Source organism: Phyllobates terribilis, unplaced genomic scaffold (assembly GCF_046119375.1).
Source record: "Phyllobates terribilis strain yellow unplaced genomic scaffold, ASM4611937v1 Scaffold_5__5_contigs__length_657084704, whole genome shotgun sequence".
Classification (NCBI taxonomy): domain Eukaryota; kingdom Metazoa; phylum Chordata; class Amphibia; order Anura; family Dendrobatidae; genus Phyllobates; species Phyllobates terribilis.
In genome coordinates, this window is record NW_027362765.1 from 305,417,359 (window position 1) to 305,439,856 (window position 22,498).

Below are 22,498 nucleotides of genomic sequence, written 5' to 3' on the forward strand. Positions count from 1 at the left end.
TGGCAACCCAGTAGTCATGATTACTTTGAATTCTGACAATATGAGGGTCATGCTGCAGGTAGTGCAGCAAGAAGGCACTTATGTGTCTTGCGCATCTCGGAGCCCTAAAATTATTTTCCGGGCTAGATGCAGCTAAAAATTATTATTAATTTTAAATCTGGTGAAGCTTTAGTATAGATGGCCTAATAGGATCAGTGCTGCACACTGCTACAAAGCCCAAATTATTTTCCAATCAAGATACAGATAAACATGATTAGTAATTTTATATCTGGTGGAGCTTATTATAGATGGCCTAATAGAATCAGTGCTGCACACTGCTACAAAGCCCAAATTATTTTCCAGCCAAGATACAGATAAACATGATTAGTAATTTGAAAGCTTAAAACGGTTGGTAGGGTGATTTTAACCAATCATCAAGCTTTTACTCTCCCCAGGATGACACAGGGGTAGTAAAGTCGTTTCGGATCCATGATTTGTTCATCTTTATGAACGTGAGTCTGTCTACATTATCAGTGGAGAGCCGCGTGCGCTTATCTGTCAGCACACCACCAGCAGCGCTGAACACACGTTCAGACAGAACGCTGGCTGCGGGGCATGACAAGATCTCCAAGGCGTAAGTTGCTAGCTCCGGCCATTTATCCAGATTGGAAGCCCAAAAAGAGCAAGGGTCCAGTGACACAGTCGTGGCTTCAATGTTTACTTGGAGATACTCCTATACCATCGTCTCTAGGCGTTGACTATGTGTCAGACTTCTTGTCTCCTGTGGCCTTGCAAAGGATGGGCTAAAAAAGTGGTGAAAAGATTCCGCAAAATTGATGTTACCAGCAGATACTGTGGTTCTGTTACGGTTTGAGTGCTGAACACTTGACGGTCCCACGGTTGGCAAGTTGGAACTGTGAGATTCACTACGTGCACCACTGGTATTTTGTGGAAAAGCACATGTAAGATTCTGCAACAGTCTCTGCTGATACTCCTGCATGCGTGCATCCCTTTCTATGGCAGGAATAATTTCTGCAAATTTACTTTTGTACCGGGGATCTAACAGTGTGGCAACCCAGTAGTCAGGATTATTTCTAATTCTCACAATTCGAGGGTCATGTTGTAGGTAGTGCAGCAAGAAGGCACTCATGTGTGTTGCGCATCCAGGAGCACCAAGTCCCTGATGTGTTGGTGGCGAGGTAACAATCATGCTTCCTTCCTCTGTCCTCTCCCCCCAACCTCGCACAACAGAAATGTGATCAAGGTCTCCCTCATCTGATGAGTCTTCCATCAGTTCGTCCTCCACTTCTTCCTGGGCTCCTGCACCTTCCTCACTAGTTTGGCTGCTACCATGCGCCCTGGTAAAACCATCTCCCCCACCCTCACATGCCTGCCGCCTTGGTGCTGCCGACCGTCTGGACCTTGCAGATGTTAGCCCTTCCGCATACAACTCCTCCTCCTCTACTTCCTCCACCTCCTCTTGTGCCACCACCTGACTCCGAATTCTGTTTAACATGTGCTCCAGCATGTAAATCACCGGAATAGTCATGCTGATAATGGCATCGTCAGCAATAAACATCTTCGTCGCCATTTCAAAACTGTGCAGAAGGGTGCATAGGTCCCTGATCTGAGACCACTCCTCCAGCGTGATTTGCCCCACCTCTGAATCTCGTTGGCCCAGGCTATACATCAGAACGTATTGCACCAGGGCTTGTCGGTGCTGCCACAGTCGCTGCAACATGTGCAGAGTTGAATTCCACCGGGTAGGCACATCGCATTTTAGCCGGTGAAGTGGCAGGCCCAACGACTTCTGTAGAGATGTAAGTCGCTGAGCTGCGGGATGCGAACGGCGGAAGTGAGCACACAGCGACCGTGCCCTCTGCAGAAGGCCATCTAGTCTGGGATAGTGGGCTAAAAATTGCTGGACAACCAGGTTCAACACGTGAGCCATACAAGGCACGTGTGTGACATTGCCCCGGTGAAGGGCCGCACCCAGGTTTGCAGCATTGTCGCACACGGCCTTCCCTGGTTTCAGGTCCAGTGGAGACAACCATTCATGAAATTGGTTCTCCAGAGCTGACCACAACTCCTCAGCTGTGTGACTCACATTTCCCAGACATTTCAATGTAAAAACCACCTGATGACATTGAGCCCTACTGCCAGCATAGTAAGGAGGTGTGCAGGATCCCTTCTGCGCAGTTAGAAAGCTTGTGGCATGACCAGACAGGCTTTGGGTGCAGGTGGAAGACCGAGAGGAGGTTGAGGAGGCAGAAGCAGTGGAGGAACTTTGACATAAAGAGGATTGATGCACAACTCGTGGGGACGGCAAGACTTGGACAGCAGCCCCTTGTCCTGCTGTCACCATAGTTACCCAGTGCCCAGTCAGCGACATATAACGCCCCTGTCCATGCCTACTCGTCCAAGTGGCTGTGGTGAAATGCACCCTGTCACACACAGAGTTTCTCAAAGAAGCGGTGATGTTGTGTGCGACATGCTGGTGGAGCGAAGGCACACCTTTCTTTGAGAAGTAGTGCCGACTGGGCATCTGGTACTGGGGCACTGCGACGGACATAAGGTCTCGAAAATCCTCTGTGTCCACCAGGCGGAAAGGCAGCATTTCTGTAGCCAAGAGCTTGCAGATGGTGAAATTCAACCTCTTAGCTTTCTCATGGCTAGGAGGAAATGGTCTTTTACTTGTCCACATCTGAGGGACCGAGGGCTGGCTATTGTGCTTAGACGGGGTTGATAAGGGTGTCCCCGGCAAACTGCCGGTCTGTGAGGAAGATGCAGGCGGACATGTTAGGTTGCCTTGATCCAAAGGTGGTGCTATCGATGTCGGACAGCGCTCAACACCAGCTGGTGTTACCACCTCCAAAGAAAATGATGACCTTCCAATCATGCTGGCTGATGCGGGTAAAGAGGTGGCAGGTCTGCGCCCCAAAACAGGTGTGACTGCTGTCCCCCCAGTCACAGAGGATGAGGAGGCCGCGGATGCACAAGATATGGCAGACGGTTGTTGGCCCGGCCGGCTAGGCCGCATTGTAGCACACTGAGCTTCCCACTGCAACTTATGCTTCATGTCCATGTGCCGGTTCATGCATGAAGTACTCAAACTATGTATTTTTTGGCCTCTACTTAGCTTTTGCTGACAAATGTTACAGATAACACGAGTTGGATCATCTTTATCGATCTGAAAAAATGCCCAGGCTATGCAAGGCTTAGCACCCATGCGACCTGAAGAGCCACCACGACTTGTGGTGAGAGGCAGAGTTGTGTTTGAGGATGCAGTTGTTGATGTGCTTCCAGTACTACATCTCTGTCCAGGAAGGCGCAACCTGACCTTATCGTCACTAGCATCTTCCTCCACCTCCTCTGCTGACCTCATCTCTTGGCTGACTGTGGGTTGACAGTAAGTGGGATCTCCAACCTCATCATCATCACCCTCTGCGTTATCACACCGTCGTCCTCAGAGCCAACCTGTTCCTGCCCTGACAAAAAACTAAAGTTGTCGCTCCAATCAGGTATTTGAGTCTTATCATCGTCTTCCTCATTGTCTCCACCAACAGGAGTTACAGTTTGGGAATGAGGGTCTACATTATGGTCAGAACCTTCTGCGTCTGGTCCTGGATCCGACTCATAAAGATTCTGGGCATCAGTGCAGATCATTTCCTCGTCTGGATTCACAGAAACGCTGGAGTCGACCTCTGATTCCCAGGCTATAGTATGAGTAAACAGCTCTGCAGACTCAACCATCTGTTCTACCTCATACTCAGACGGGCAGCTGGAGATTTGGGAGCTGTGAGGAAGCAAGTGCGATTGGGGTGACACCTTTGAGGACTGGAGTATTTGTGATGTTGAAGTTGATGTGGAGGAGAGCCCACTTAAAGGAGCACTTAATATCCGTTGAAGCACCTGCTGTTTTTGTGCCTCATCTGGAATTTGTAGCGATTGGCGTGGCCGTAAGAAAGGGATCTTATCACATTGTCCGCTAAAAGAAGAAGACATTTTAGTTTGGCTGGAAAATGGTCTTTCTTCTGCAGATGTTACTGTTGCTTTAACACCTACCCCACGGACACAACCTTTTTTCCCCTTCCCAACACGCCTATTCCCCTTTCCACCAGCAGCAGGCCTTTTTCCACTCATTTTGGTGGTTAACTAATTCACAACTCTGGAGTTGTTTGCACAAAAAAACAATGGATGGGAACCGAGCAGAGCTGAGTGGCCAAACTGTGGTATTAGGCCAAAACTATTGGCTGGGTTAGATGCAGAAAAAAATTATATTCAATTTGCAACCTGATGGAGGTCTGTATAGATGGATTAATAGAACAAGTCCCACACACAGCTAGAAGCCCAATATTTTTTCAGAGGTAGATGCAGAAAAAAATATATTCAGTTTGCAACCTGATGGAGGTCTGTATAGATGGATTAATAGAACAAGTCCCACACACAGCTAGAAGCCCAATATTTTTTCAGAGGTAGATGCAGAAAAAAATATATTCAGTTTGCAACCTGATGGAGGTCTGTATAGATGGATTAATAGAACAAGTCCCACACACAGCTAGAAGCCCAATATTTTTTCAGAGGTAGATGCAGAAAAAAATATATTCAGTTTGCAACCTGATGGAGGTCTGTATAGATGGATTAATAGAACAAGTCCCACACACAGCTAGAAGCCCAATATTTTTTCAGAGCTAGAGGCAGAAAAAAATATTTTCAGTTTGCAACCTGATGGAGGTCTGTATAGATGGATTAATAGAACAAGTCCCACACACAGCTAGAAGCCCAATATTTTTTCAGAGGTAGATGCAGAAAAAAATATATTCAGTTTGCAACCTGATGGAGGTCAGTATAGATGGACTAATACAACAAGTCCCACACACAGCTAGAAGCCCAATATTTTTTCAGAGCTAGATGCAGAAAAAAATATATTCAGTTTGCAACCTGATGGAGGTCAGTATAGATGGACTAATACAACAAGTCCCACACACAGCTAGAAGCCCAATATTTTTTCAGAGCTAGATGCAGAAAAAAATAAATTCAGTTTGCAACCTGATGGAGGTCAGTATAGATGGAATAATACAACAAGTCCCACACACAGCTAGAAGCCCAATATTTTTTCAGAGGTAGATGCAGAAAAAAATATATTCAGTTTGCAACCTGATGGAGGTCAGTATAGATGGACTAATACAACAAGTCCCACACACAGCTAGAAGCCCAATATTTTTTCAGAGCTAGATGCAGAAAAAAATTATATTCAATTTGCAACCTGATGGAGGTCAGTATAGATGGACTAATAGATTGATGCTATGCCCAAAAGATTTTACTTCACTAGGTGCAGTAAAAAAATTGGTATTCTATACACAGGTGGTATATCTTGCAACACAGATAGGCTACTCCACTGACTAACACACTCTGCAATAGGCCAAAAAGGATTAGCTTTGCTAGATTCAGCCAAATGCTGTGAAAAAAACTTGCACAGCACTGGCACAGACCTGCCTGGCAAAAACTGATAGGAACTGATGTAACCAAGTCCTGAAAAGGACTCCAATTACAATTAGTCTTTACTCCCACAATCTATCTATTTAAGAGCACAGACCTGCCTGATAAAAGTCGTAGGAAATGCTGTAACCTAGTCCTTAAAAGGACTGCAATCACAACTATTCCCTACTCCCAAGCTATCTGTAGATTTGTGCGAAAATTGGCTTGAAATTAACAAGGTATAGCGCACACAGCAACAGCGGTGCCGTCTAACACGCAGCTGCAGCAGTGAGAAAATGGTGGCGACGGGGAAAATGGCTTGGTCTTATAGGGCAAGGACATGTGACATACACTGCCATTGACACATGCCCTTGCTTGTGTGAAAAAAAGCACTTCGCTCCGTGTGTGCGCTGCTGATAGGCTGACAGATTGCACCTCCCCACTGCAAATGCGGGAAAGAGAAAAAAAAATGGAGATCTTCATTGTTCCTGCAGAGATCCATCCCCTGCCCCTCCCCCCACCCCGCTGTACACTCAAACTGCATACTAACATTAATTTTCATCATTACTGAGAAAAAATCCAGTTATGATTTTGGTGCACGAACAGTTATCGAACATAACCTCGAACAGCTGAATTTTTCTCAAATTGTTCGTGTTTGCCGAACGGCTCGAACACCGCCCAAAACAGCTCGAATTTGAGATTGGCGAACAGTTCGAGTAGAACAACGCTCATCTCTATTTAAACTTCAGCGGAATTCCGAGAACAATGGAAAAGTTCCGAAGCATTTTTAAACGTCAGCGGAATTACGAGAAAAATGGAAGAGTTACGAAGCATTTTTAAACGTTAGCAGAATTCCGAGAACAATGGAAGAGTTCCGAAGCATTTTTAAACATCAGCGGAATTCCGAGAACAATGGAAAAGTTCCGAAGCATTTTTAAATGTCAGCGGAATTCCAAGAAAAATGGAAGGGTTCCGAAGCATTTTTAAACATCAGCAGAATTACAAGAACAATGGAAGAGTTCCGAAGCATTTTGAAATGTCAGCGGAAGTTTGAGAATAATGGAAGAGTTCCGAAGCATTTTTAAATGGCAGCGGAATTCCGAGAACAATGGAGGAGTTCCAAAGCATTTTTAAACGTCAGCGGAATCCTGAGAAAAATGGAAGAGTTCCGAAGCATTTTTAAACTTCAGCAGAATTCTGAGAACAACGGAAGAGTTCCAAAGCCTTTTTAAACTTCAGTGGAATTCCGAAAACAATGAAAGAGTTCCGAAGGCTTTTTAAACGTCAGCAGAATTCCGAGAACAATGGAAGAGTTCCGAAGCATTTTTAAACTTCAGCGGAAATCTGAGAATAGTGGAAGAGTACCTAAGCATTTTTAAACTTCAGCGGAATTCCGAGAACAATGGAAAAGTTCCGAAGCATTTTTAAACGTCAGCGGAATTACGAGAACAATGGAAGAGTTCCGAAGCATTTTTAAACATCAGCGGAATTCCGAGAAAAATGGAAAAGGTCCGAAGCATTTTTAAATGTCAGCGGAATTCCAAGAAAAATGGAAGGGTTCCGAAGCATTTTTAAACATCAGCAGAATTACAAGAACAATGGAAGAGTTCCGAAGCATATTGAAATGTCAGCGGAAGTTTGAGAATAATGGAAGAGCTCCAAAGCATTTTTAAATGGCAGCGGAATTCCGAGAACAATGGAGGAGTTCCAAAGCATTTTTAAACGTCAGCGGAATCCTGAGAAAAATGGAAGAGTTACGAAGCATTTTTAAACTTCAGCAGAATTCCGAGAACAATGGAAGAGTTCCGAAGCATTTTTAAACTTCAGCAGAATTCCGGGAACAATGGAAGAGTTCCGAAGTATTTTTAAACTTCAGCAGAATTCCGAGAACAATGGAAGAGTTCCGAAGTATTTTTAAACTTCAGCAGAATTCCGGGAACAATGGAAGAGTTCCGAAGCATTTTTAAACATCAGCACTATTCCATAAACAATGGAAGAGTTCCAAAGCATTATTAAACTTCAGAGGAATTCTGAGAACAATAGAAGAGTTCGGAAGCATTTTTAAACATCAGCGGAATTCCACGAACAATGGAAGAGTTCCGAAGCATTTTTGAATGTCAGCGGATTTCCTTGAGCAATGAAAGAGTTCCGAAGCATTTTTAAACTTCAGCGGAATGCTGGGAACAATGGAAGAGTTCGGAAGCATTTTTATACTTCAGCAGAAATCCGGGAACAATGGAAGAGTTCCGAAGCATTTTTAAACTTCAGCAGAATTCCGAGAACAATTGAAGGGTTCCGAAGCATTTTTAAACATCAGCGGAATTCTGAGAACAATGTAAGAGTTCAGAAGCATTTTTAAACTTCATCGGAAATCCTATAACAATGGAAGAGTTCCGAAGCATTTTTAAACTTCAGCAGAATTCCGGGAACAATGGAAGAGTTCCGAAGCATTTTTAAACATCAGTGCTATTCCATAAACAATGGAAGAGTTTCAAAGCATTATTAAACTTCAGAGGAATTCCGAGAACAATAGAAGAGTTCGGAAGCATTTTTAAACGTCAGCGGAATTCCGAGAACAATGGAAGAGTTCCAAAGGTTTTTTATACTTCAGCGGAATTCTGAGAACAATGGAAGAGTTTTGAAACATTTTTAAACTTCATAGGAATTCTGAGAACAATGGATGAGTTCCAAAGCATTTTTAAACGTCAGCGGATTTCCGAGAACAATGGAAGAGTTCCGAAGCATTTTTAAATGTCAGAGGAATTCCGAAAACAATGGAAGAGTTATGAAGCATTTTAAAACTTCAGCGGAATTCCTAGAACAATGGAAGAGTTTCAAAGCATTTTAAAATTTCAGCAGAATTTCCTAGAGAAATGGAAGAGATCCAAAGCATTTTTAAACTTCAGCGGAATTCCGAGAACAATGGAAGAGATCGGAAGCATTTTTAAAGGTCAGCAGAATTCCGAGAACAATGTAAGAGTTCCGAAGCATTTTTAAACTTCAGCGGAATTCCGAGAACAATGGAAAAGTTCCGAAGCATTTTTAAATGTCAGCGTAATTCCAAGAAAAATGGAAGGGTTCCGAAGCATTTTTAAACATCAGCAGAATTACAAGAACAATGGAAGAGTTCCGAAGCATTTTGAAATGTCAGCGGAAGTTTGAGAATAATGGAAGAGTTCCGAAGCATTTTTAAATGGCAGCAGAATTCCGAGAACAATGGAGGAGTTCCAAAGCATTTTTAAACGTCAGCGGAATCCTGAGAAAAATGGAAGAGTTCCGAAGCATTTTTAAACATCAGCGCTATTCCATAAACAATGGAAGAGTTCCAAAGCATTATTAAACTTCAGAGGAATTCCGAGAACAATAGAAGAGTTCGGAACCATTTTTAAACTTCAGCGGAATTCCGAGAACAATGGAAGAGTTTCAAAGCATTTTAAAACTTCAGCGGAATTTACTAGAACAATGGAAGAATTCCAAAGCATTTTTAAACTTCAGCAGATTTCCGAGAACAATGAAAGAGTTCCGAACATTTTTAAACTTCAGCAGAAATACGAGAACAATGGAAGAGTTTCGAAGCATTTTTAAACATCAAAGGAATTCCAAGAACAATGGAAAAGTTCTGATACATTTTTAAACGTCAGCAGAATTCCGAGAACAATGAAAGAGTTCCAAAGCATTTTTAAACTTCAGCAGAATTCCGGGAACAATGGAAGAATTCCGAAGTATTTTTAAACTTCAGCAGAATTCCGAGAACAATGGAAGAGATCAGAAGCATTTTTAAACGTCAGCAGAATTCCGAGAACAATGCAAGAGTTCCAAAGCATTTTTAAACGTCAGCGGAATTCCGAGAACAATGTAAGAGTACCGAAGCATTTTCAAATGTCAGCAGAATTCCGAGAACAATGGAAAAGTTCCGAAGAATTTTTATATTACAGGAGAATTCCGAGAACAATGGTAAGTGTTCCAAACCATTTTTAAATGTCAGCAGAATTCTGAGAAAAATGGAAGAGTTCAGAAGCATTTTTAAACTTCAGCGGAATTTTGAGAACTATGGAAGAGTTCCAAGGCCTTTTTAAACTTCAGCGGAATTCCGAGAACAATGAAAGAGATCAGAAGCCTTTTTAAACTGCAGCAGAATTCCGAGAACAATGGAAGAGTTCCGAAGCATTTTTAAAAATCAGCAGAATTCTGAGAAAAGTGGAAGAGTTCCAAAGCATTTTTAAATGTCAATGGAATTCCTTGAGCAATGAAAGAGTTCCCAAGCATTTTTAAACTTCAGCGGAATTCCGGGAACAATGGAAGAGTTCCGCAGCATTTTTAAACTTCAGCAGAATTCCGAGAACAATGGAAGAGATCGGAAGCATTTTTAAAGGTCAGCAGAATTTCGAGAACAATGGAAGAGTTCCGAAGCATTTTTAAACTTCAGCAGAATTCCGAGAACAATTGACGTGTTCCGAAGCATTTTTAAACATCAGCGGAATTCTGAGAACAATGTAAGAGTTCAGAAGCATTTTTAAACTTCATCGGAAATCCTATAACAATGGAAGAGTTCCGAAGTATGTTTAAACTTCAGCAGAATTCCGAGAACAATGGAAGAGTTCCGAAGCATTTTTAAACTTCAGCAGAATTCCGGGAACAATGGAAGAGTTCCGAAGCATTTTTAAACATCAGCGCTATTCCATAAACAATGGAAGAGTTTCAAAGCATTATTAAACTTCAGAGGAATTCCGAGAACAATAGAAGAGTTCGGAATAATTTTTAAACTTCAGCGGAATTCCGAGAACAATGGAAGAGTTCCAAAGGTTTTTTATACTTCAGCGGAATTCCGAGAACAAGGGAAGAGTTTTGAAATATTTTTAAACTTCATAGGAATTCTGAGAACAATGGATGAGTTACAAAGCATTTTTAAATGTCAGCAGATTTCCGAGAACAATGGAAGAGTTCCGAAGCATTTTTAAATATCAGCGGAATTCCGAGAACAATGGAAGAGTTATGAAGCATTTTAAAACTTCAGCGGAATTCCTAGAAAAATGGAAAAGTTTCAAAGCATTTTAAAATTTTAGCAGAATTTCCTAGAGCAATGGAAGAGATCCAAAGCATTTTTAAACTTCAGCGGAATTCCGAGAACAATGGAAGAGATCGGAAGCATTTTTAAAGTTCAGCAGAATTCCGAGAACAATGGAAGAATTCCGAAGCATTTTTAAACTTCAGCGGAATTCCAAGAACAATGTAAGAGTTCCGAAGCATTTTTAAACATCAGCGGAATTACGAGAACAATGGAAGAGTTCCGAAGCAATTTTAAACTTCATAGGAATTCAGAGAACAATGGATGAGTTCCAAAGCATTTTTAAACGTCAGCAGATTTCCGAGAACAATGGAAGAATTCCGAAGCATTTTTAAATGTCAGCGGAATTCCGAGAACAATGGAAGATTTATGAAGCATTTTAAAACTTCAGCGGAATTCCTAAAACAATGGAAAAGTTTCAAAGCATTTTTAAACTTCAGCAGAATTCCGGGAACAATGGAAGAATTCCGAAGTATTTTTAAACTTCAGCAGAATTCCGAGAACAATGGAAGAGATCAGAAGCATTTTTAAACGTCAGCAGAATTCCGAGAACAATGAAAGAGTTCCAAAGCATTTTTAAACTTCAGCAGAATTCCGGGAACAATGGAAGAATTCCGAAGTATTTTTAAACTTCAGCAGAATTCCGAGAACAATGGAAGAGATCAGAAGCATTTTTAAACGTCAGCAGAATTCCGAGAACAATGGAAGAGTTCCAAAGCATTTTTAAACGTCAGCGGAATTCCGAGAACAATGTAAGAGTACCGAAGATTTTCAAATGTCAGCAGAATTCCGAGAACAATGGAAAAGTTCCAAAGAATTTTTAAATTACAGGAGAATTCCGAGAACAATGGTAAGTGTTCCAAACCATTTTTAAATGTCAGCAGAATTCTGAGAAAAATGGAAGAGTTCAGAAGCATTTGTAAACTTCAGCGGAATTTTGAGAACTATGGAAGAGTTCCAAAGCCTTTTTAAACTTCAGCGGAATTCCGAGAACAATGAAAGAGATCCGAAGCCTTTTTAAACTTCAGCAGAATTCCGAGAACAATGGAAGAGTTCCGAAGCATTTTTAAATGTCAGCGGAATTCCGAGAACAATGGAAGAGTTATGAAGCATTTTAAAACTTCAGCGGAATTCCTAAAAAAATGCAAAAGTTTCAAAGCATTTTAAAATTTTAGCAGAATTTCCTAGAGCAATGGAAGAGATCCAAAGCATTTTTAAACTTCAGCGGAATTCCGAGAACAATGGAAGAGATCAGAAGCATTTTTAAAGTTCAGCAGAATTCCGAGAACAATGGAAGAATTCCGAAGCATTTTTAAACTTCAGCGGAATTCCGAGAACAATGTAAGAGTTCCGAAGCATTTTTAAACATCAGCGGAATTACGAGAACAATGGAAGAGTTCCGAAGCAATTTTAAACTTCATAGGAATTTTGAGAACAATGGATGAGTTCCAAAGCATTTTTAAACGTCAGCAGATTTCCGAGAACAATGGAAGAATTCCGAAGCATTTTTAAATGTCAGCGGAATTCCGAGAACAATGGAAGATTTATGAAGCATTTTAAAACTTCAGCGGAATTCCTAGAACAATGGAAGAGTTTCAAAGCATTTTAAAACTTCAGCGGAATTTCCTAGAACAATGGAAGAATTCAAAAGCATTTTTAAACTTCAGCGGAATTCCGAGAACAATGAAAGAGTTCCGAACATTTTTAAACTTCAACGGAATTCCGAGAACAATGGAAAAGTTCTGATACATTTTTAAACGTCAGCAGAATTCCGAGAACAATGAAAGAGTTCCAAAGCATTTTTAAACTTCAGCAGAATTCCGGGAACAATGGAAGAATTCCGAAGTATTTTTAAACTTCAGCAGAATTCCGATAACAATGGAAGAGATCAGAAGCATTTTTAAACGTCAGCAGAATTCCGAGAAAAATGGAAGAGTTCCAAAGCATTTTTAAACGTCAGCGGAATTCCGAGAACAATGTAAGAGTACCGAAGCATTTTCAAATGTCAGCAGAATTCCGAGAACAATGGAAAAGTTCCAAAGAATTTTTAAATTACAGGAGAATTCCGAGAACAATGGTAAGTGTTCCAAACCATTTTTAAATGTCAGCAGAATTCTGAGAAAAATGGACGAGTTCAGAAGCATTTTTAAACTTCAGCGGAATTTTGAGAACTATGGAAGAGTTCCAAAGCCTTTTTAAACTTCAGCGGAATTCCGAGAACAATGAAAGAGATCCGAAGCCTTTTTAAACTTCAGCAGAATTCCGAGAACAATGGAAGAGTTCCGAAGCATTTTTAAACATCAGCAGAATTCTGAGAAAAGTGGAAGAGTTCCAAAGCATTCTTAAATGTCAGCGGAATTCCTTGTGCAATGAAAGAGTTCCGAAGCATTTTTAAACTTCAGCGGAATTTCGGGAACAATGGAAGAGTTCCGCAGGATTTTTAAACTTCAGCAGAATTCCGAGAACAATGGAAGAGATCGGGAGCATTTTTAAAGGTCAGCAGAATTTCGAGAACAATGGAAGAGTTCCGAAGCATTTTTAAACGTCAGCGGTATTCCGAGAACAATGGAAGAGTTCCGAAGCATTTTTACTCATCAGTGGAATTCCAAGAACAATGGAAGAGTTCCGAAGCATTTTTAAACATCAGCGGAATTCTGAGAACAATGTAAGAGTTCAGAAGCATTTTTAAACTTCATCGGAAATCCTATAACAATGGAAGAGTTCCGAAGCATTTTTAAACTTCAGCAGAATTCCGGGAACAATGGAAGAGTTCCGAAGCATTTTTAAACATCAGTGCTATTCCATAAACAATGGAAGAGTTTCAAAGCATTATTAAACTTCAGAGGAATTCCGAGAACAATAGAAGAGTTCGGAAGCATTTTTAAACGTCAGCGGAATTCCGAGAACAATGGAAGAGTTCCAAAGGTTTTTTATACTTCAGCGGAATTCCGAGAACAATGGAAGAGTTTTGAAACATTTTTAAACTTCATAGGAATTCTGAGAACAATGGATGAGTTCCAAAGCATTTTTAAACGTCAGCGGATTTCCGAGAACAATGGAAGAGTTCCGAAGCATTTTTAAATGTCAGAGGAATTCCGAAAACAATGGAAGAGTTATGAAGCATTTTAAAACTTCAGCGGAATTCCTAGAACAATGGAAGAGTTTCAAAGCATTTTAAAATTTCAGCAGAATTTCCTAGAGAAATGGAAGAGATCCAAAGCATTTTTAAACTTCAGCGGAATTCCGAGAACAATGGAAGAGATCGGAAGCATTTTTAAAGGTCAGCAGAATTCCGAGAACAATGTAAGAGTTCCGAAGCATTTTTAAACTTCAGCGGAATTCCGAGAACAATGGAAAAGTTCCGAAGCATTTTTAAATGTCAGCGTAATTCCAAGAAAAATGGAAGGGTTCCGAAGCATTTTTAAACATCAGCAGAATTACAAGAACAATGGAAGAGTTCCGAAGCATTTTGAAATGTCAGCGGAAGTTTGAGAATAATGGAAGAGTTCCGAAGCATTTTTAAATGGCAGCAGAATTCCGAGAACAATGGAGGAGTTCCAAAGCATTTTTAAACGTCAGCGGAATCCTGAGAAAAATGGAAGAGTTCCGAAGCATTTTTAAACATCAGCGCTATTCCATAAACAATGGAAGAGTTCCAAAGCATTATTAAACTTCAGAGGAATTCCGAGAACAATAGAAGAGTTCGGAACCATTTTTAAACTTCAGCGGAATTCCGAGAACAATGGAAGAGTTTCAAAGCATTTTAAAACTTCAGCGGAATTTACTAGAACAATGGAAGAATTCCAAAGCATTTTTAAACTTCAGCAGATTTCCGAGAACAATGAAAGAGTTCCGAACATTTTTAAACTTCAGCAGAAATACGAGAACAATGGAAGAGTTTCGAAGCATTTTTAAACATCAAAGGAATTCCAAGAACAATGGAAAAGTTCTGATACATTTTTAAACGTCAGCAGAATTCCGAGAACAATGAAAGAGTTCCAAAGCATTTTTAAACTTCAGCAGAATTCCGGGAACAATGGAAGAATTCCAAAGTATTTTTAAACTTCAGCAGAATTCCGAGAACAATGGAAGAGATCAGAAGCATTTTTAAACGTCAGCAGAATTCCGAGAACAATGCAAGAGTTCCAAAGCATTTTTAAACGTCAGCGGAATTCCGAGAACAATGTAAGAGTACCGAAGCATTTTCAAATGTCAGCAGAATTCCGAGAACAATGGAAAAGTTCCGAAGAATTTTTATATTACAGGAGAATTCCGAGAACAATGGTAAGTGTTCCAAACCATTTTTAAATGTCAGCAGAATTCTGAGAAAAATGGAAGAGTTCAGAAGCATTTTTAAACTTCAGCGGAATTTTGAGAACTATGGAAGAGTTCCAAGGCCTTTTTAAACTTCAGCGGAATTCCGAGAACAATGAAAGAGATCAGAAGCCTTTTTAAACTGCAGCAGAATTCCGAGAACAATGGAAGAGTTCCGAAGCATTTTTAAAAATCAGCAGAATTCTGAGAAAAGTGGAAGAGTTCCAAAGCATTTTTAAATGTCAATGGAATTCCTTGAGCAATGAAAGAGTTCCCAAGCATTTTTAAACTTCAGCGGAATTCCGGGAACAATGGAAGAGTTCCGCAGCATTTTTAAACTTCAGCAGAATTCCGAGAACAATGGAAGAGATCGGAAGCATTTTTAAAGGTCAGCAGAATTTCGAGAACAATGGAAGAGTTCCGAAGCATTTTTAAACTTCAGCAGAATTCCGAGAACAATTGACGTGTTCCGAAGCATTTTTAAACATCAGCGGAATTCTGAGAACAATGTAAGAGTTCAGAAGCATTTTTAAACTTCATCGGAAATCCTATAACAATGGAAGAGTTCCGAAGTATGTTTAAACTTCAGCAGAATTCCGAGAACAATGGAAGAGTTCCGAAGCATTTTTAAACTTCAGCAGAATTCCGGGAACAATGGAAGAGTTCCGAAGCATTTTTAAACATCAGCGCTATTCCATAAACAATGGAAGAGTTTCAAAGCATTATTAAACTTCAGAGGAATTCCGAGAACAATAGAAGAGTTCGGAATAATTTTTAAACTTCAGCGGAATTCCGAGAACAATGGAAGAGTTCCAAAGGTTTTTTATACTTCAGCGGAATTCCGAGAACAAGGGAAGAGTTTTGAAATATTTTTAAACTTCATAGGAATTCTGAGAACAATGGATGAGTTACAAAGCATTTTTAAATGTCAGCAGATTTCCGAGAACAATGGAAGAGTTCCGAAGCATTTTTAAATGTCAGCGGAATTCCGAGAACAATGGAAGAGTTATGAAGCATTTTAAAACTTCAGCGGAATTCCTAGAAAAATGGAAAAGTTTCAAAGCATTTTAAAATTTTAGCAGAATTTCCTAGAGCAATGGAAGAGATCCAAAGCATTTTTAAACTTCAGCGGAATTCCGAGAACAATGGAAGAGATCGGAAGCCTTTTTAAAGTTCAGCAGAATTCCGAGAACAATGGAAGAATTCCGAAGCATTTTTAAACTTCAGCGGAATTCCAAGAACAATGTAAGAGTTCCGAAGCATTTTTAAACATCAGCGGAATTATGAGAACAATGGAAGAGTTCCGAAGCAATTTTAAACTTCATAGGAATTCAGAGAACAATGGATGAGTTCCAAAGCATTTTTAAACGTCAGCAGATTTCCGAGAACAATGGAAGAATTCCGAAGCATTTTTAAATGTCAGCGGAATTCCGAGAACAATGGAAGATTTATGAAGCATTTTAAAACTTCAGCGGAATTCCTAAAACAATGGAAAAGTTTCAAAGCATTTTTAAACTTCAGCAGAATTCCGGGAACAATGGAAGAATTCCGAAGTATTTTTAAACTTCAGCAGAATTCCGAGAACAATGGAAGAGATCAGAAGCATTTTTAAACGTCAGCAGAATTCCGAGAACAATGAAAGAGTTCCAAAGCATTTTTAAACTTCAGCAGAATTCCGGGAACAATGGAAGAATTCCGAAGTATTTTTAAACTTCAGCAGAATTCCGAGAACAATGGAAGAGATCAGAAGCATTTTTAAACGTCAGCAGAATTCCGAGAACAATGGAAGAGTTCCAAAGCATTTTTAAACGTCAGCGGAATTCCGAGAACAATGTAAGAGTACCGAAGATTTTCAAATGTCAGCAGAATTCCGAGAACAATGGAAAAGTTCCAAAGAATTTTTAAATTACAGGAGAATTCCGAGAACAATGGTAAGTGTTCCAAACCATTTTTAAATGTCAGCAGAATTCTGAGAAAAATGGAAGAGTTCAGAAGCATTTGTAAACTTCAGCGGAATTTTGAGAACTATGGAAGAGTTCCAAAGCCTTTTTAAACTTCAGCGGAATTCCGAGAACAATGAAAGAGATCCGAAGCCTTTTTAAACTTCAGCAGAATTCCGAGAACAATGGAAGAGTTCCGAAGCATTTTTAAATGTCAGCGGAATTCCGAGAACAATGGAAGAGTTATGAAGCATTTTAAAACTTCAGCGGAATTCCTAGAAAAATGCAAAAGTTTCAAAGCATTTTAAAATTTTAGCAGAATTTCCTAGAGCAATGGAAGAGATCCAAAGCATTTTTAAACTTCAGCGGAATTCCGAGAACAATGGAAGAGATCAGAAGCATTTTTAAAGTTCAGCAGAATTCCGAGAACAATGGAAGAATTCCGAAGCATTTTTAAACTTCAGCGGAATTCCGAGAACAATGTAAGAGTTCCGAAGCATTTTTAAACATCAGCGGAATTACGAGAACAATGGAAGAGTTCCGAAGCAATTTTAAACTTCATAGGAATTTTGAGAACAATGGATGAGTTCCAAAGCATTTTTAAACGTCAGCAGATTTCCGAGAACAATGGAAGAATTCCGAAGCATTTTTAAATGTCAGCGGAATTCCGAGAACAATGGAAGATTTATGAAGCATTTTAAAACTTCAGCGGAATTCCTAGAACAATGGAAGAGTTTCAAAGCATTTTAAAACTTCAGCGGAATTTCCTAGAACAATGGAAGAATTCAAAAGCATTTTTAAACTTCAGCGGAATTCCGAGAACAATGAAAGAGTTCCGAACATTTTTAAACTTCAACGGAATTCCGAGAACAATGGAAAAGTTCTGATACATTTTTAAACGTCAGCAGAATTCCGAGAACAATGAAAGAGTTCCAAAGCATTTTTAAACTTCAGCAGAATTCCGGGAACAATGGAAGAATTCCGAAGTATTTTTAAACTTCAGCAGAATTCCGATAACAATGGAAGAGATCAGAAGCATTTTTAAACGTCAGCAGAATTCCGAGAAAAATGGAAGAGTTCCAAAGCATTTTTAAACGTCAGCGGAATTCCGAGAACAATGTAAGAGTACCGAAGCATTTTCAAATGTCAGCAGAATTCCGAGAACAATGGAAAAGTTCCAAAGAATTTTTAAATTACAGGAGAATTCCGAGAACAATGGTAAGTGTTCCAAACCATTTTTAAATGTCAGCAGAATTCTGAGAAAAATGGACGAGTTCAGAAGCATTTTTAAACTTCAGCGGAATTTTGAGAACTATGGAAGAGTTCCAAAGTATTTTTAAACTTCAGCGGAATTCCGAGAACAATGAAAGAGATCCGAAGCCTTTTTAAACTTCAGCAGAATTCCGAGAACAATGGAAGAGTTCCGAAGCATTTTTAAACATCAGCAGAATTCTGAGAAAAGTGGAAGAGTTCCAAAGCATTCTTAAATGTCAGCGGAATTCCTTGTGCAATGAAAGAGTTCCGAAGCATTTTTAAACTTCAGCGGAATTTCGGGAACAATGGAAGAGTTCCGCAGGATTTTTAAACTTCAGCAGAATTCCGAGAACAATGGAAGAGATCGGGAGCATTTTTAAAGGTCAGCAGAATTTCGAGAACAATGGAAGAGTTCCGAAGCATTTTTAAACGTCAGCGGTATTCCGAGAACAATGGAAGAGTTCCGAAGCATTTTTACTCATCAGTGGAATTCCAAGAACAATGGAAGAGTTCCGAAGCATTTTTAAACATCAGCGGAATTCCACGAACAATGGAAGAGTTCCGAAGCATTTTTGAATGTCAGCGGAATTCCTTGAGCAATGAAAGAGTTCCGAAGCATTTTTAAACTTCAGCGGAATGCTGGGAACAATGGAAGAGTTCGGAAGCATTTTTAGACTTCAGCAGAATTCCGGGAACAATGGAAGAATTCCGAAGTATTTTTAAACTTCAGCAGAATTCCGAGAACAATGGAAGAGTTCCGAAGCATTTTTAAACTTCATAGGAATTCAGAGAACAATGGATGAGTTCCAAAGCATTTTTAAACGTCAGCAGATTTCCGAGAACAATGGAGGAATTCCGAAGCATTTTTAAATGTCAGCGGAATTACGAGAACAATGGAAGAGTTCCGAAGCATTTTTAAACGTTAGCGGAATTCCGAGAACAATGGAAGAGTTCCGAAGCATTTTTAAACATCAGCGGCAATTCCGAGAACAATGGAAAAGTTCCGAAGCATTTTTAAATGTCAGCGGAATTGCAAGAAAAATGGAAGGGTTCCGAAGCATTTTTAAACATCAGCAGAATTACAAGAATAATGGAAGAGTTCCGAAGCATTTTGAAATGTCAGCGGAAGTTTGAGAACAATGGAAGAGTTCCGAAGCATTTTTAAATGGCAGCAGAATTCCGAGAACAATTGAGGAGTTCCAAAGCATTTTTAAACGTCAGCGGAATCCTGAGAAAAATAGAAGAGTTCCGAAGCATTTTTAAACATCAGCGCTATTCCATAAACAATGGAAGAGTTCCAAAGCATTATTAAACTTCAGAGGAATTCCGAGAACAATAGAAGAGTTCGGAATCATTTTTAAACTTTAGCAGAATTCCGAGAACAATGGAAGAGTTTCAAAGCATTTTAAAACTTCAGCGGAATTTCCTAGAACAATGGAAGAATTCCAAAGCATTTTTAGACTTCAGCGGAATTCCGAGAACAATGAAAGAGTTCCGAACATTTTTAAACTTCAGCAGAATTACGAGAACAATGGAAGAGTACCGAAGCATTTTCAAATGTCAGCAGAATTCCGAGAACAATGGAAAAGTTCCGAAGAATTTTTAAATTACAGGAGAATTCCGAGAACAATGGTAAGTGTTCCAAACAATTTTTAAATGTCAGCAGAATTCTGAGAAAAATGGAAGAGTTAAGAAGCATTTTTAAACTTCAGCGGAATTTTGAGAACTATGGAAGAGTTCCAAGGCCTTTTTAAACTTCAGCGGAATTCCGAGAACAATGAAAGAGATCAGAAGCCTTTTTAAACTGCAGCAGAATTCCGAGAACAATGGAAGAGTTCCGAAGCATTTTTAAAAATCAGCAGAATTCTGAGAAAAGTGGAAGAGTTCCAAAGCATTTTTAAATGTCAGTGGAATTCCTTGTGCAATGAAAGAGTTCCGAAGCATTTTTAAACTTCAGCGGAATTTTGGGAACAATGGAAGAGTTCCGCAGCATTTTTACACTTCAGCAGAATTCCGAGAACAATGGAAGAGATCGGGAGCATTTTTAAAGGTCAGCAGAATTTCGAGAACAATGGAAGAGTTCCGAAGCATTTTTAAACGTCAGCGGTATTCCGAGAACAATGGAAGAGTTCCGAAGCATTTTTACTCATCAGTGGAATTCCAAGAACAATGGAAGAGTTCCGAAGCATTTTTAAACATCAGCGGAATTCCACGAACAATGGAAGAGTTCCGAAGCATTTTTAAACATCAGCGGAATGCTGGGAACAATGGAAGAGTTCGGAAGCATTTTTAGACTTCAGCAGAAATCCGGGAACAATGGAAGAGTTCCGAAGCATTTTTAAACTTCAGCAGAATTCCGAGAACAATTGAAGTGTTCCGAAGCATTTTTAAACATCAGCGGAATTCCACGAACAATGGAAGAGTTCCGAAGCATTTTTGAATGTCAGCGGAATTCCTTGAGCAATGAAAGAGTTCCGAAGCATTTTTAAACTTCAGCGGAATGCTGGGAACAATGGAAGAGTTCGGAAGCATTTTTAGACTTCAGCAGAATTCCGGGAACAATGGAAGAATTCCGAAGTATTTTTAAACTTCAGCAGAATTCCGAGAACAATGGAAGAGTTCCGAAGCATTTTTAAACGTCAGCAGATTTCCGAGAACAATGGAAGAATTCCGAAGCATTTTTAAATGTCAGCGGAATTACGAGAACAATGGAAGAGTTCCGAAGCATTTTTAAACGTTAGCGGAATTCCGAGAACAATGGAAGAGTTCCGAAGCATTTTTAAACATCAGCGGCAATTCCGAGAACAATGGAAAAGTTCCGAAGCATTTTTAAATGTCAGGGGAATTGCAAGAAAAATGGAAGGGTTCCGAAGCATTTTTAAACATCAGCAGAATTACAAGAATAATGGAAGAGTTCCGAAGCATTTTGAAATGTCAGCGGAAGTTTGAGAACAATGGAAGAGTTCCGAAGCATTTTTAAATGGCAGCAGAATTCCGAGAACAATTGAGGAGTTCCAAAGCATTTTTAAACGTCAGCGGAATCCTGAGAAAAATAGAAGAGTTCCGAAGCATTTTTAAACATCAGCGCTATTCCATAAACAATGGAAGAGTTCCAAAGCATTATTAAACTTCAGAGGAATTCCGAGAACAATAGAAGAGTTCGGAATCATTTTTAAACTTCAGCGGAATTCCGAGAACAATGGAAGAGTTTCAAAGCATTTTAAAACTTCAGCGGAATTTCCTAGAACAATGGAAGAATTCCAAAGCATTTTTAGACTTCAGCGGAATTCCGAGAACAATGAAAGAGTTCCGAACATTTTTAAACTTCAGCAGAATTACGAGAACAATGGAAGAGTACCGAAGCATTTTCAAATGTCAGCAGAATTCCGAGAACAATGGAAAAGTTCCGAAGAATTTTTAAATTACAGGAGAATTCCGAGAACAATGGTAAGTGTTCCAAACAATTTTTAAATGTCAGCAGAATTCTGAGAAAAATGGAAGAGTTAAGAAGCATTTTTAAACTTCAGCGGAATTTTGAGAACTATGGAAGAGTTCCAAGGCCTTTTTAAACTTCAGCGGAATTCCGAGAACAATGGAAGAGTTCCGAAGCATTTTTAAACATCAGCGGCAATTCCGAGAACAATGGAAAAGTTCCGAAGCATTTTTAAATGTCAGCGGAATTCCAAGAAAAATGGAAGGGTTCCGAAGCATTTTTAAACATCAGCAGAATTACAAGAACAATGGAAGAGTTCCGAAGCATTTAGAAATGTCAGCGGAAGTTTGAGAATAATGGAAGAGTTCCGAAGCATTTTTAAATGGCAGCAGAATTCTGAGAACAATGGAGGAGTTCCAAAGCATTTTTAAACGTCAGCGGAATCCTGAGAAAAATGAAAGAGTTCCGAAGCATTTTTAAACTTCATCGGAAATCCTATAACAATGGAAGAGTTCCGAAGCATTTTTAAACGTCAGCGGAATTCCGAGAACAATGTAAGATTTCCAAAGCATTTTTAAACATCAGCGGAATTACGAGAACAATGGAAGAGTTCCGAATCATTTTTAAACGTCAGCGGAATTCCAAAAACAATGGAAAAGTAGCGAAGCATTTTTAAACGTCAGCGGAATTCTGAGAAAAATGGAAGAGTTCCGAAGCATTTTTAAACTTCAGCAAAATTCTGAGAATAAAGGAAGAGTTCCGAAAAATTTTTAAATGTCAGTGGAATTCCGAGAACAATTATAAGAGTTCCGAAGCATTTTTAAACATCAGCGGAATAACGAGAACAATGGAAGAGTTCCAAATCATTTTTAAACTTCAGCGGAAGTCCGAGAACAATGAAAGAGTTCCAAAGCATTTTTAAACTTCAGCAGAATTCCGAGAACAATGGAAAAGTTCCGAAGAATTTTTAAATTACCGGAGAATTCCGAGAACAATGGTAAGTGTTCCAAACCATTTTTAAATGTCAGCAGAATT